Raw genomic sequence first — 13,770 nt, 5'->3', positions numbered from 1 at the left:
TTCATGTTAAACTGCGGCATGGTATCTCAGTGAGCTAGCACTATAAATCGGCATCAGTCCGGACTAGTACAAGCAGCCACACAAACACACACACGTGCATGCACGTCGCTATATAAGTGCAATAATCTTGGACGCAACGTTAAACCCCATTTCACCTCACCTCATTTATTCATAATTGTGACTTGCATCCGGGTAACAAAAGACCCCCAGTTCCCCATCTTCCCGGGGCACGTTGAAACTCGGCTTTGAAGTTAACTCCCTTGCCCCCGGGAGATGACAGTTACCGAAAACCCTTGAAAATATAATTTGTCCTCATTTTTCTTAATTGAAAAATCGTTCACTGGATTTGCTGGTTGTTCTGAAACTTATTGTGCCCAGAGTGAAACAACATTGTTTGACTTCAACCTAAAGAGACCAGAGAAGATCCGGGTTAGGTCTTCAGCAACCCATGCTTGCCGTAAAGGGCGACTTTGCTTGTAAGAGGCGACTGACGGGATCGGGTAGTCAGGCTCGCTGACTTCGTTGATGCATGTCATCGTATCCCAATTACGTAGATCGATGCTCATGATGATGTCAATCACCGGATTGTCTGGTCCAGACTCTATTATTTACAGACTGCCGTCATATTGCTGGGTGCGGCGTTAAAACAACAAACAAACTTCAATCTAAACAGAAGAATTGTCTCTTGAAGAATTGACTGAAAAACATCTTGCCGCAAACAAACGTTTAAGTCTCATGATGTCTTGTCTCTCACATTTCATGTTTTTAAGTTAAAAAAGAAATGTGTAATTGAATTTTTTTTGTAAAAGCATGTGAAAGATAGTTTTGTCACGATATGTCATCCCACGTGTTGGAGGTAGAGTTAACATGTTCACAAATATATACAGGAAGTTAATCTGGGCGAAACTGACAGCTTTAAGCACAGTTCATATAGAGATGTGTTTTAACTGTAAATTGTCTCGCGTGACGACGAAAGCTATAAACACCGACGTCAATTATAATGGACGGCTAGTCGATATCGATGTGCGATACCCCAGCAATAACATTGATTAAGTGGTGCGGCAATTACGGAAAACAGTAGGATGCTTTGTATCGCTAAGTTTAATGTGTTTCACGGAAGCTTTTCTTCAATGCCCTGATAGGGATATGTGATCGTCGCCACGTGATACAAACCACGAGGCTTTAACGCTTCAACGCCGGCGACAATTGCCCATGGATGACTGAATCACCACACAGACAGAAACTATTGTGGACGTTTATAAACACATCGATTATTGTTGTGGTGTTATTTATTATTGACTTTCGGGGCTGTCGGGTAGCCTAGTGGTTAAAGCGTTCGCTCGAGACGCCGAAAACCAGCGTAAGATTTCCCAAAAAGGGTGAAGCCCATTCCCCCCCCCCCCCCCCCCCCGTGTGTTATTCTTACTGTCTGACTTCACCCAATTATCTGTATGCAACTTGTTATCTGTTACTGTTGTTCTCAATGTTAATCTGCTGCTTATCACAACATGTCATGCATATTTACCTCTCATCAATTGGTTGTCACTCCAGCTCGATAACGGTGTAACAATCTACCTCAAGACGTCGCTATATGCAATAAACCATAAATTGCACGTTTTTCTTGCTGAAATAATGTCAACAGAATGTAAAGCCACACGCGACCGCCCACTTTTCACGCTTATTACGCGTAGTGTGTCAAACGGTTCAAAAGTTTTGTTTGTTTGTTGTTTAATGCCGCACTCAGCAAAATTCCAGCTAAATGACGGCGGTCTGTAAATAATCGAGTCTGAATCAGACAATCCAGTGATGTACATGAGCATCGATCCACGCAATTGGGATACGATGACATGCATCAACCAAGTCAGCGAGCCTGACCACCCGATCCCACCAAGCATGGCAGGTTCATAAGTACGTGCAGAAGGCGTGGATGCAGTTTTATGCCACAGACAGCAATGTAATAATAGTCTGGGAATTGTCATCACCCTATCTTTATTAGGTTCTCATTAAAAGAATAGAACACACAAGAAGCTACCACGGAAGCCCATTGGGGCCGCATTATCTTTTAGCCTTGAACATAAACATAGTATCTTGAATTTCGAAGATAGTATAAAATAATGGGTTTTGTTTTGATAAAGAGAATTTTCGGGATAGTATACAGAGGATATACATGAGTCGAGTGAAATATTATGTTTCTCTCACGTGACGGGAAAAATATTCCTTCCACCGTCACGAGTTGAGAGAAACTGGATATTTCTCGAGACACATGTGATATCCTATTCATCATATACTTTTTGTGTCGTTGTCTACCGGAAAATTGAATAATGTCAATGCATAACACGCAGGGATGTTCACCACCTCTTGTAACTTCGACTGAAAAAGTAGTTCCGTGTTTGCAAAATCGTGAACATAAGCAAAAGTAACAAAACATTTTTGATGTCAATGAAATTCTTTATCATACATTTAGATATCTACACACAATCAACAAAAAAGTTCTTTTAATCAACGACACCGCTGTTGGGAGCGAAAAAATACACGCTGGTCAATATAAATAATGGCGCTTTGCGAAACGAACAGTCTTGTTTGACGAGTAAAATGTGAAATGTACAGTTTATAACGAAAATTTTTCAAGAGAATAATTAACTCCATAAATGACCATCTGTCCTTATTTTGCCATATCGATGTGGGACTTAGGTAAATAGGAAGTTTAACAGTTTGTGTACGGCCAAGACTTACAACAAAAAGGGAGATCATTGGCGGGGAGGTATCTCTTTTAAGACAATAGTTCGTCAAAGTGTTATGTTCACTGCAGTAGAATATCAAGTTTTATGTTCAGTGCAATGAAAACATCAATTTTTCAACTTCAGAAAACTTACTGATGTATATAATGAAAGATAGTTTTCAAGATAATTTTCTTCTTGGGACGGTAGGGTAGCCTCGTGGTTAAAGCGTTCGCTCGTAACGCTGGAAACCCGGGTTCGATTGCCCACATGGGTACAACGTGTGATATTGCTGGAATATTGCTAAACGCGGCGTAAAACAATACTCTCTTCACTTAATAATTTGTTTTTTCAACATAATAACTTCAATTTTCAAGATAGCAACATGGATCTTATACTTAGTTGTTGAAATTTCAATATTATATATGGACATACCCTAGCGGGCTTCCGTGAACTACACAATTGTATTTCCTCTTCTCAACGACCTCCCCAAACTAAAGGAAACTCCGTAAACCGTGGAATAAGTCGGGATGGCTCTCAAGCAGATAAAATGCCAAAAAATAATTAGTTTTGAAACAGTTTATCCTTTGAGCCACTAAACCCTCACTCTTAACGCCCCGCTACAATCACTAAGCTGTCTCGGAAAATTGTTGGTGAACCTCCTTACCATTAGTCTAACCAATTTCCTCGGGATTAATAATATCATATTTTCCGTCAGGATCTCCCAAAGTAGTTTCAAGAAACAGATTTTGTTTTTGTGGACCCGGCCATACATATTACAAATTAATAAGAAAAGGACACGACAGTGATATACATAAGTGTTATATAAATGAATACATTTGCATGTATATTTACATAAGCTGTCAACGTGACACTCGTCGGGGACATCAATCTAACTTCCGACACGACTTAGACATTCGCATCTAGAAATAGGAAGAATAGATTTATATACATACATATTTTTAACGTAGACAGAACGATATCAGTGAGTGAAGTTAAATTAATTCGCTTTTCCTGATATATCACGTTTGTGATTACGTGCCAGACACATTTGGCATGTTTGAAAATAAGACAGAAATAAATCATTTGTGATGTAATGAACATTGAAAGTAATAATTTCGTAGGTAGCTCCTTCCAAGTTCATGTAACGATGTGCAAACTTGTTACCATTTACAAAAAACCGCGTGAAGGAGATTGTTTCGTGAATTTCTTTTTTCTTTTTTCATTTTTCAAAATTTGCAGGGTAAGTGATATTTTGCATATACAGACGTGACTGAAGCTATGTCTTCGAGCTCCCGATGTGTTCGAGCTCCCGATGTTTAACACGACCTGATAAAGCCCTTCCTTTCTTTCCCAATGTAATGTGTACCCAATCCTTGGTTGTTCCCGACGTTTATCACAACCTTTATTTTCAATACATGTACATGTTATTGAATGCCGCACTGAACACATCTTTGGTCATCTCATGGCTTCGCAGCTGACAAGACGAGACCCCAACTTGTTTGTTTGTTTGTTTGTTTGTTTGTTTAACGCGAGATTCAGCAATATTCCCGCTATATGACGGCGGTCTGTAAATAATCGAGTCTGGACCAGACAATCCAGTGATTGTTTGTTGTTTAACGCGACATTCAGCAATATTCCAGCTATATGACGGCGGTCTGTAAAAAATCGAGTCTGGACCAGAAAATCCAGAGATTGACATCATGAGCATCACCACTTGTATACCTTCTACAATGAAAGTCGGAATCCTATTAAAGCGGCGTAAAACTCAAGTCTCTCACTCACTCACTATAAGATAACACGACGAAAAACATCTCCATAATCATAATTATACGACATCTTTCCATAATCAGCAAGAACGACATAATCGGGTAATATTGAGTTGTTCAAGGTATAACATATTACCTTGCTTCTATTGTCCACACCGACATGCCCATAACGCGGATTGTATTATTTAGTTTTTATCTTTTGGAGGTAACCGCCTCCGTGGTCTAGTGGTAGAGCGTCCGCCCGGAGTGGGGAAGGTACGGGGTTCGATCCCCGGCCTCGCCATAACAAAAGATGTTAAAAGATGGTACTTGTTGTTACCCTGTCTGGCGCTGGGCATTAAGGGGCTAAAACAAGGACTGGTCGGTTCGGAGTCAGTATACTTTGTCTGAGTGGGGTATGCATATTAAACTGCGGCATGATATCTCAGTGAGCTAGCACTATAAGTCGGCATCAGTCCGGACTAGTACAAGCAGCCACACAAACACATACACGTGCATGCACGTCGCTATATAAGTGCAATAATCGTGGTCGCGACGTTAAACCCAATTTCACCTCACCTCACTTCACCTTTTGGAAGTCCCATCGAGGTGCATTTAACTCCACCGAAGAGATAACTCAAATTGCTAAAAAATAGAAACTTACTGTCAACATTTCAAAGACGAATATTTAAACCCCCCCCTAAAAGCACAAAATATTAAAAGAACTAGCATCAAAGGCGGTATTCTGTATTCTCACAAGAGCAAGAAAAAAATGTTTGGTGGAAGACTGTCTATTACAATCGTTTGATGTTATGATATATTCTTCTTTTTTAATATAGCAGCTGAGCTTTGGGTATACCTTCAACTATGGCTGCACTGACATGCAATGTCTGAAAGTAATGCTGTTAGTGCTGGGAGAGATTTCGTTATGCTTAAAGCAGGATAGGCACATGATTGGTCATGGCAGGATAGGCACATGATTGGTCAAGGCAGGATAAGCACATGATTGGTCAAGACAGGATAGGCACATGATTGGTCAAGGCAGGATAGGCACATCATTGGTCAAGGCAGGATAGACACATGATTGGTCAAGGCAGGATAGGCAAATCACTGGTCAAGGCAGGATAGGCACATCATTGGTCAAGGCAGGATAGCCACGTCATTGGTCAAGGCAGGATAGGCACATCATTGGTCAAGGCAGGATAGGCACATCATTGGTCAAGGCAGGATAGGCACATGATTGGTCAAGGCAGGATAGGCACATCATTGGTCAAGGCAGGATAGGCACGTCACTGGTCAAGGCAGGATAGGCACGTCATTGGTCAAGGCAGGATAGGCATATCATTGGTCAAGGCAGGATAGGCATATCATTGGTCAAGGCAGGATAGGCACATCATTGGCAAATAAATATAGATTCGGCTTCGTTTGTGTTCATTCTAATTTACTCATTGATATATGCCATTGTCCATTTCGCAAATTGACTATCTATTAGCTAATGTGGTGTAGTGAACTAGGTAGTGTTTTATATCTACGTCTTTATTTCTAAAACGATTTTTCATGTCATTTGCTGCTTTCATGTTATCAATGCCAGAAGCTTTCGCCAAAAACACTTGAACGGCGCATCACTTTCTTGGCATGATTTAATGGCGTTTGTCAGCAGTTTCCATTTTGTCGCAAAAAGTACACCCATGAGCCTTTCGCCTATCCCTGAACATTACGTACTGGAGCCGAATGCATTGTTGTCTATATATTGTCTATATTCGCAGAAAATATTTAAGACGTGGAATTACTACCATGTACATTTTTTAACTTTGTACACCCCTACCCCACACGACAAACTAAAGGAAAAACTTCATTCCTTGGAGGCATTTGTTACCGTACTAAATATGAAAGCGGATGCCATGTTTAGTTAAAAAAACAATATGTGAAATGCTGGATTTCCTCATTGATAACATGTGTGTGACATGTTGGCATCTCCTTGGACACTAATTGAGCTCACGCTCTTGCTAAATCTTTATGCGTATGAATCGGAATTTCTGCTCGGATTACCAAAATCCCAACGAGGGAATTTGGTCAAAATGTTTATTTTAAGCTTCAGGTGCTTGTATATCGATGATCTCATGTCATTCAAAAATGGTCCAAAAGCCAATTCCCAATTCCCATGAGTGACAAAAACTATCCACAAGACTTTAACAAGACAGTTGACTGCAACAAACCAAATAGTCAACTTTCCCTTTATGTCAAAGGTGTGCGAGTATGTTGAATCTGAATTATACGAATGAAGACTTAATATTTCTTATTACATTTAGAAATATGGTAATGAAAATAGTTATGCAAATCAGACCCTGCACGTTCAGACCAGACCTAATGTATTTACTAACCGGAGAGCTGAAAGAGAGCTCTGAAGAGGTTCTGGTGAATGGCAATGGTGCATATCGCGCAGTTTGAAACATCGTGTTTGATCTACAGTAAAAACACACATCTGTTCCATTGAAATACATCTGTTTTTGTGTGTACTCTTGATCAGAGAGATACATTATCAAACACATAAAAACACAAGATTATCCGCTTCTGCAAGTGAGAATTTCCTGCCCAAGAGTCGAGCCAGAGAATGCTTCCAGCTCGCTTTGATGGATCGTCCCGACAGGATGGAGAGCTCTGTCAACCACTTGACGTTGAAGCGGGAAATGAGTATATCCCGTCTATTCACGAACCAACAGACCGTGCCGCCATGACTAAATGCCAGACGATCAAGGTTGCCTATGGCGGAACTCGTGGTATTACCAATGGCTTTACACGCGTTGGATAAATAAAAATATCTCCAAGTCCTAGTATTGACACATCTGGGCTAATCTGAGGCTAATGCCATCTGTGGTCTCATTGCGAGGACGGATCCCCTTATTGCTGAACACTCCTGTTCAACCTATTTAATGATACAGGGTTTTGTGTAACAGTGCACAAAACCCTGTGTCATTGAATAGTTTGAACAAGAGTGCATCAGCTTGTCTAGATGAACCAGAAGTCAACGTATATCCCCAGTGAGTCTCGACGTCATCTTCTGTATGATAAATATCACTTAGATTTCATGTCACGTCATGAATAATGAATGAGGCCCTATTCAAGTCACGTGACAGTAACATTACGAGGGGCAGACAATTCGTTCTTCCCAGCAGCTAGTAGGTAACCCAATAATCACCAAATTTTCTTTTTTGAGAAGATGAGGTCACATGTGGGCCTCAGCTCAGAAGACCGCCTCCGTGGTCTAGTGGTAGAGCGTCAGACGGGAGAGCGGAAGGTCCGGGGTTTGATCCCAGGCCGCGTCATACCAAAAGACGTTAAAAGATACTTATGTTACCCTGCGTGACGTTCGGCATTAAGGGGCTAAAACAAGGACTGGTCGGAGTCAATATACTGTGTTTGTGTGGGGTATTCATGTTAAACTGCAGCATTGTTCCTCAGTGGATTAGCACTATCAATCGGCATCAGTCCGGACTAGTTCAAGCAGCCACACGAACGCACGCACGCACGCATGCGTGGGTGCACGTCGCAAAATAAGTGTCATAATCTTGGACGCGACGTTAAACACCATTTCACCTCACCTCGCTGAGAAATTTCACACACTCAGGCAATGTATTGGCGAAACCACGTTGCGCCACGTTGCCAGGAGCGAATCACGAAGGAACATTTGAAGTGGAGCAGCTGATAGGCAAGAAGTAAGATTATGACAATTCTCGGTGTTCCGAATGCCCCGACTCGGTATCCGTGACTCTATGGGTATTTAACATCGCTACACGGCATGATGCTCTGCAGAAAAGATAAAACACATCTGAGAATGACGCATGGTGCCGACGGACATACTGGAACCAATGTGTAGTGATGTCACTATATGTACATATACATGGTATAGCATGCGGGCTTAGACCTGGAGCCGATGTCGCCATCCCACACAGTATCGGAGTATATATGTGGCCTGATATATGTCATACACATTCCAATTATCACAGCAAAGTTTATTTCGAGCACTGCCAGTAACCGCAATTCTTTGTCTGATCCCATGATCTCAGTAATAATAGAACAATATGAGGTCATTGCAGTGATATCATCTCATAAAGAATATACACAGAATTCCCCGAAACATCCCATTCCAGGAGGTAGTTTAATCTATAATACATACAGTTAGATTCAAGCGTGTTTTGATGACTTTTGTCTCACAAAGCACTGTTTTTTTACATCTTCCCGAGGCAAGAGAGTTAACTAATTTTAAAAGTCCAGTTTCCACCCTTGCCGAACTAGGCTGGAGTACCTGGGCTCGAGCGTAGCGCCACCAGTGGCTATTACCAGTTATGTCCCTTCTAAGCCTCTCCTATGGACCAATCAGATTCCACCTCTCGTATCACTTGCGCTTGTTTCACACAAAACGGTGGCGCTCAGTCAGGACGATCTGATCGATAATCAAGATCTATAGTGTGATAAAACATCGTCTTACATCGCGAAATGCATCAAATCACGTGAGCACCTTGATTGAAAACATGAAAAGATTTGGAAAATATCTTCTGACAACGAGTTGGCGGGACACATGTTTTGCAAATCCTGCAATCGATCGAAATCTGCACGACAGTTTACGAACCGGATTTCGATTTCGGTGCGCGAATTTGATTGGACTATGCATAGACTCGTTAGTCCAGCCAAAACGTAACTCCATAATACCAGCCTAGTTCGGCAAGGGTGGAAACTGGACTTTTATAGTCAGTTAACTCTCTTGCCTCGGGAAGATGATCTTCCCGAGGCAAGGGAGTTAACTGAATATAAAAATCCACTTTCAACACTTACCGAACTAGGCTGGAAATCCGTAGTAACATTTTGGCTTGGCTGGACTAACGAGTCTATGCATAGTCCAATCAAAATCGCGTGACGAACTAGACATCCGGTTCGCAAGCATGGATTTCAACGTGCAGATTTCGGTCGACTGAAAGATTTGCATAGCATGTGTGTCGCCAACTGGGCCTCGACAGATATTTTGCAAATCTTTTAATCAAGATGCTCAAGTGATCTGATGCACTTCGCGAGGTATTACAATATTGATCTTAATTATCGATCAGATCGTCTTGACAGTGCGCCGCCATTTTGTTTGAAGCAAATACAACTGATATGAGAGGTGGAATGTGATTTGTCAATAGGAGGGACATAGCAGGGGCATAACTCGTAATAGCCACTGGTTGCGCTACGATCGATCCTAGAAATTCCAGGATAGTTCGGCAAGGGTTGACACTGGACGTTATAGTCAGTCAACGCCCTTGCCTCGGGAAGACCCGAAGACCAAGGTGAGTAAAACAAAACAGTGAGTGAGAAAGGTTTTACGCCACTTTTAGCAATATTCCAGCAATAGCACGGCTGGGGACACCAGAAATGGGTTCATACATTGTACCCATGTGGGGATCGAACCCGGGTCTTCGGCCTCACGAGCGAACGCTTAAACCACCAGGCTACCCGACCGCCCCTTATCGTACATAAGGCACAGGCCTTATTCCACATTGTGGAATTGTTGTTCCTCGGATCTATAGAACCAAGGTATGAACAAATTCCATAACAGTGGTCACATACCGGTTCTGCAGTGACCCTATTGAATTCTTTCCACTTTGTTTCACCACATATAAAAATGGAAGCAATAATCCAGATGCAGACTGCATGTAAACTGCACGCTATCAGTGGTCGTTTGTAAGAATATTGCAAGCACATAACGGACACGTCACGTGCGAGGGTAAACGACATGGGTTGATGTTCATGTGTCTGTTGTTTATGATTGTTTATTTGTTGTTTAACGCCGCAGTTAGCAATATCCTATCTGTATGACGGCGGTCTGTAAATAATCGAGTCTGGACCAGACAATCCAGTGACTGACATCATGAGCATCGATCAACGCAATTGGGATACGATGACATGCGTCAACCAAGTCAGCGAACCTGACCACCCGATCCCGTTAGTCGCCTCTTACGACAAGAATAGTCGCCTTTCACTGCAAGCATGGGTGCTGAAGACCTCATGTGTTTGTGAACAGACGGTAACCTGGAAAAGCCGTTACACTGCCAGACTACATTCACAATTCTGAGATAAAACTAAATACAGTATGTTCATCATCGGTAAGAATACGAGGTACACGTGTCTTATGAGGAGTCTGAGTGATTTTACAAGCTGAACTGGCTACTTACAAATTTACAAGTTTCAAGTCATAATTGTGCAAGCCTCGGGAGTTTTCCACTTTTATCAACTCGTGTTAATATATTTGATATCAAAAGACACTCGGGTGAGATTCTCTGTCATCCAACATCGTTCTTCCAACTTTTTCAGTTTATAGTAAAAAGTACTGCTAACAGCTTCAGCAGCAGAGGCATTAGTGATGTTTTTCGATTGTGACGTCATGGTAAAAATTACGTCACAATGGTATGCAAAGCATTGTGATACAATTTCATTGCAGCGATATCTACAATGTAGATATCGCTTGATCTCACCCAGGCGATATCTCATGTGGGAGCGAGTTTTGGATGATAAAATTAAATCTGTCCCATGACTGCCGTCAGACTCAGTATAGTAACATGAAGCAAGACTAGGGTCAATTGTGACGTGACAAGCAAGTGACGTCACTTCGAACATTATAACGCCTTGCTATCCTTACAGGGGCGCTTACGAATCACTCAGAGTAAGCAATTGGAACACTTCCAAACTGAAGAACGTAATAGAAAAGGCTCGGTGGCGATCCGATGAGTTTATGACTTTGATGACTACTTTTAAGATGTGGAGCAGACTGGGGATGCAGGGATGTTAGCTGCCTTTGCCCATTTCGCAGTTGATCCAGTCAACAATAATTTGTTCCGCTGTCAAACTCAAATTTCAGTCAGCCGCCATTTTGGTATAAGAACAAAGCGACCTCAACAAACGTTTGGTGCGATTGCAAACGGATGAAAGTTTTAAGGCGAATCGCTGTACATCGCTTGCAAGCGATTGGCTGTTTGCAACACACCTCAGGCCAGATGGGATTTACGAAATGCCGACTGACTGATCAGATGGCTAGATTCTTTAAATCTTGAGATCTGTGTTTATTCAAGAAAACTTGCCCATCTTCGCCATGACTATACATACTACAACAACTGTTATATTTGGGATAACACTTTCTTAGTAAAGTACAGCTTCTAATACTTTATTGGGTTGAGTCCCATCCGGGATTCGAACCCAGACTCCCAGAGTGAGGCACTTAATGGCCGGCACACAAAGCGATCTAACACACTCAGTCATCGACTGGTAGTCAAGATCACATACTTTGTGTACCCCTCACCATACACACTAGTTTCCAAAACGAAAACATACACGCTGCAAAAGTTCGTCCAAACTTTGTACGATGCATTGCTAGGCTATGAAACATCACACCCCAATAAGTTCACACAAGTTGAAAAGAGAAGTCATTAATAAATCACAACTCCGGTCATCTAGTTGTGAAAACAAATCTTTATTGACCTGAGGTTATTAACTCTAGAACTTACGAATATGACTGTGAGGAATATTTGATCTTATCGAACCCGATTCTAATCTGTCAGGAGTTTGTTATGTATCCGAACTGGACAGTTAGTGTTTTGTGACTGCGTGATGAAGACCCGTGTAGCTGTGTCTGAAGGGACGCTGAGGGGAACGGCATTGTCATGCACAACTGTTTGAATTAGTTCCGCATGTATCACAGTGTCAGGAATGTAAACACATAACGACGGCAGTGGGTTATGATATACTGCTTGTGTGTGAACAGTTAATGGTCAACAACACTCTCACTGCATGACATGCCAGTGCTAGCAGGGCTGAGATTGCTACCAGCTGTGGGATATACCTGTCCAGCCGAAGGTACCCTATATCGGGTTCCCTTAATCAGGTGCTAGGCGTGAGAAACATCTGCCCAATCAGGTTATGTGCATACATCCAGGTACAACCAGTGATATTCACCTGTCCAGTCAAGGGTACTAAGCATTATATACTTACAATCAGGTACCAGCAGTGATATCCACCTGCCTGTCTGTACCCAGAGTCACAATGCCAAGAATTCAAATTCTTTAGACCATTTCCATATATGTAAGGTCCAGTCTCAATGTGACCTTGACCTTCTCAGCCGGCAATCGCTATGTGTGGTGAGACTTAGGATATTGCTTACTGGCAACCGGTAGATGATTGGTAACACAATACCACTTATTTAGAATGTCCACTATTATCGATATTCATGGTCTGTTTGGATTCATCCAGACAGCCGGGTCCGTTGGCAGATCTGAAGGTAATGTAACACGTTCACGTAACAAGGCAGTCTGAACGTTATGTAATGCCACCAACACGTTCACGTTAAAAGGCAGTCTGAACGTTATGTAACGCCCCCAACACGTTCACGTTACAAGGCAGTCTGAACGTTATGTAACGCCCCCAACACGTTCACGTTACAAGGCAGTCTCAACGTTATGCAACGCCCCCAACACGTTCACGTTACAAGGCAGACTGAATGTTATGTTATGCCACCAACACGTTCACGTTACAAGGCAGTCTGAACGTTATGTAACGCCCCGCAACACGTTCACGTTACAAGGCAGTCTGAACATTATGTAACGCCCCAAACACGTACACGTTACAAGGCAGACTGAATGTTATGTTATGCCACCAACATTTTCACGTTACAAGGCAGTCTCAACGTTATGCAACGCCCCAAACACGTTCACGTTACAAGACAGTCTGAACATTATGTAACGCCCCAAACACGTACACGTTACAAGGCAGTCTCAACGTTATGCAACGCCCCAAACAAGTTCACGTTACAAGGCAGTCTGAACATTATGTAACGCCCCAAACACGTACACGTTACAAGGCAGACTGAATGTTATGTTATGCCACCAACATTTTCACGTTACAAGGCAGTCTCAACGTTATGGAACGCCCCAAACACGTTCACGTTACAAGGCAGTCTGAACATTATGTAACGCCCCAAACACGTACACGTTACAAGGCAGACTGAACATTATGTAACGCCCCAAACACGTTCACGTTACAAGGCAGTCTGAACATTATGTAACGCCCCAAACACGTTCACGTTACAAGGCAGTCTGAACATTATGTAACGCCCCAAACACGTTCACGTTACAAGGCAGTCTGAACATTATGTAACGCCCCAAACACGTTCACGTTACAAGGCAGACTGAACATTATGTAACGCCCCAAACACGTACACGTTACAAGGCAGTCTGAACATTATGTAACGCCCCAAACACGTTCACGTTACAAGGCAGACTGAA

This window comes from Haliotis rufescens, unplaced genomic scaffold (genome assembly GCF_023055435.1).
Source record: "Haliotis rufescens isolate VD_foot unplaced genomic scaffold, xgHalRufe1.0.p SCAF_2, whole genome shotgun sequence".
Classification (NCBI taxonomy): domain Eukaryota; kingdom Metazoa; phylum Mollusca; class Gastropoda; order Lepetellida; family Haliotidae; genus Haliotis; species Haliotis rufescens.
The sequence above is the reverse complement of the archived record's forward strand: the minus strand, read 5'-3'. Positions refer to the sequence as shown.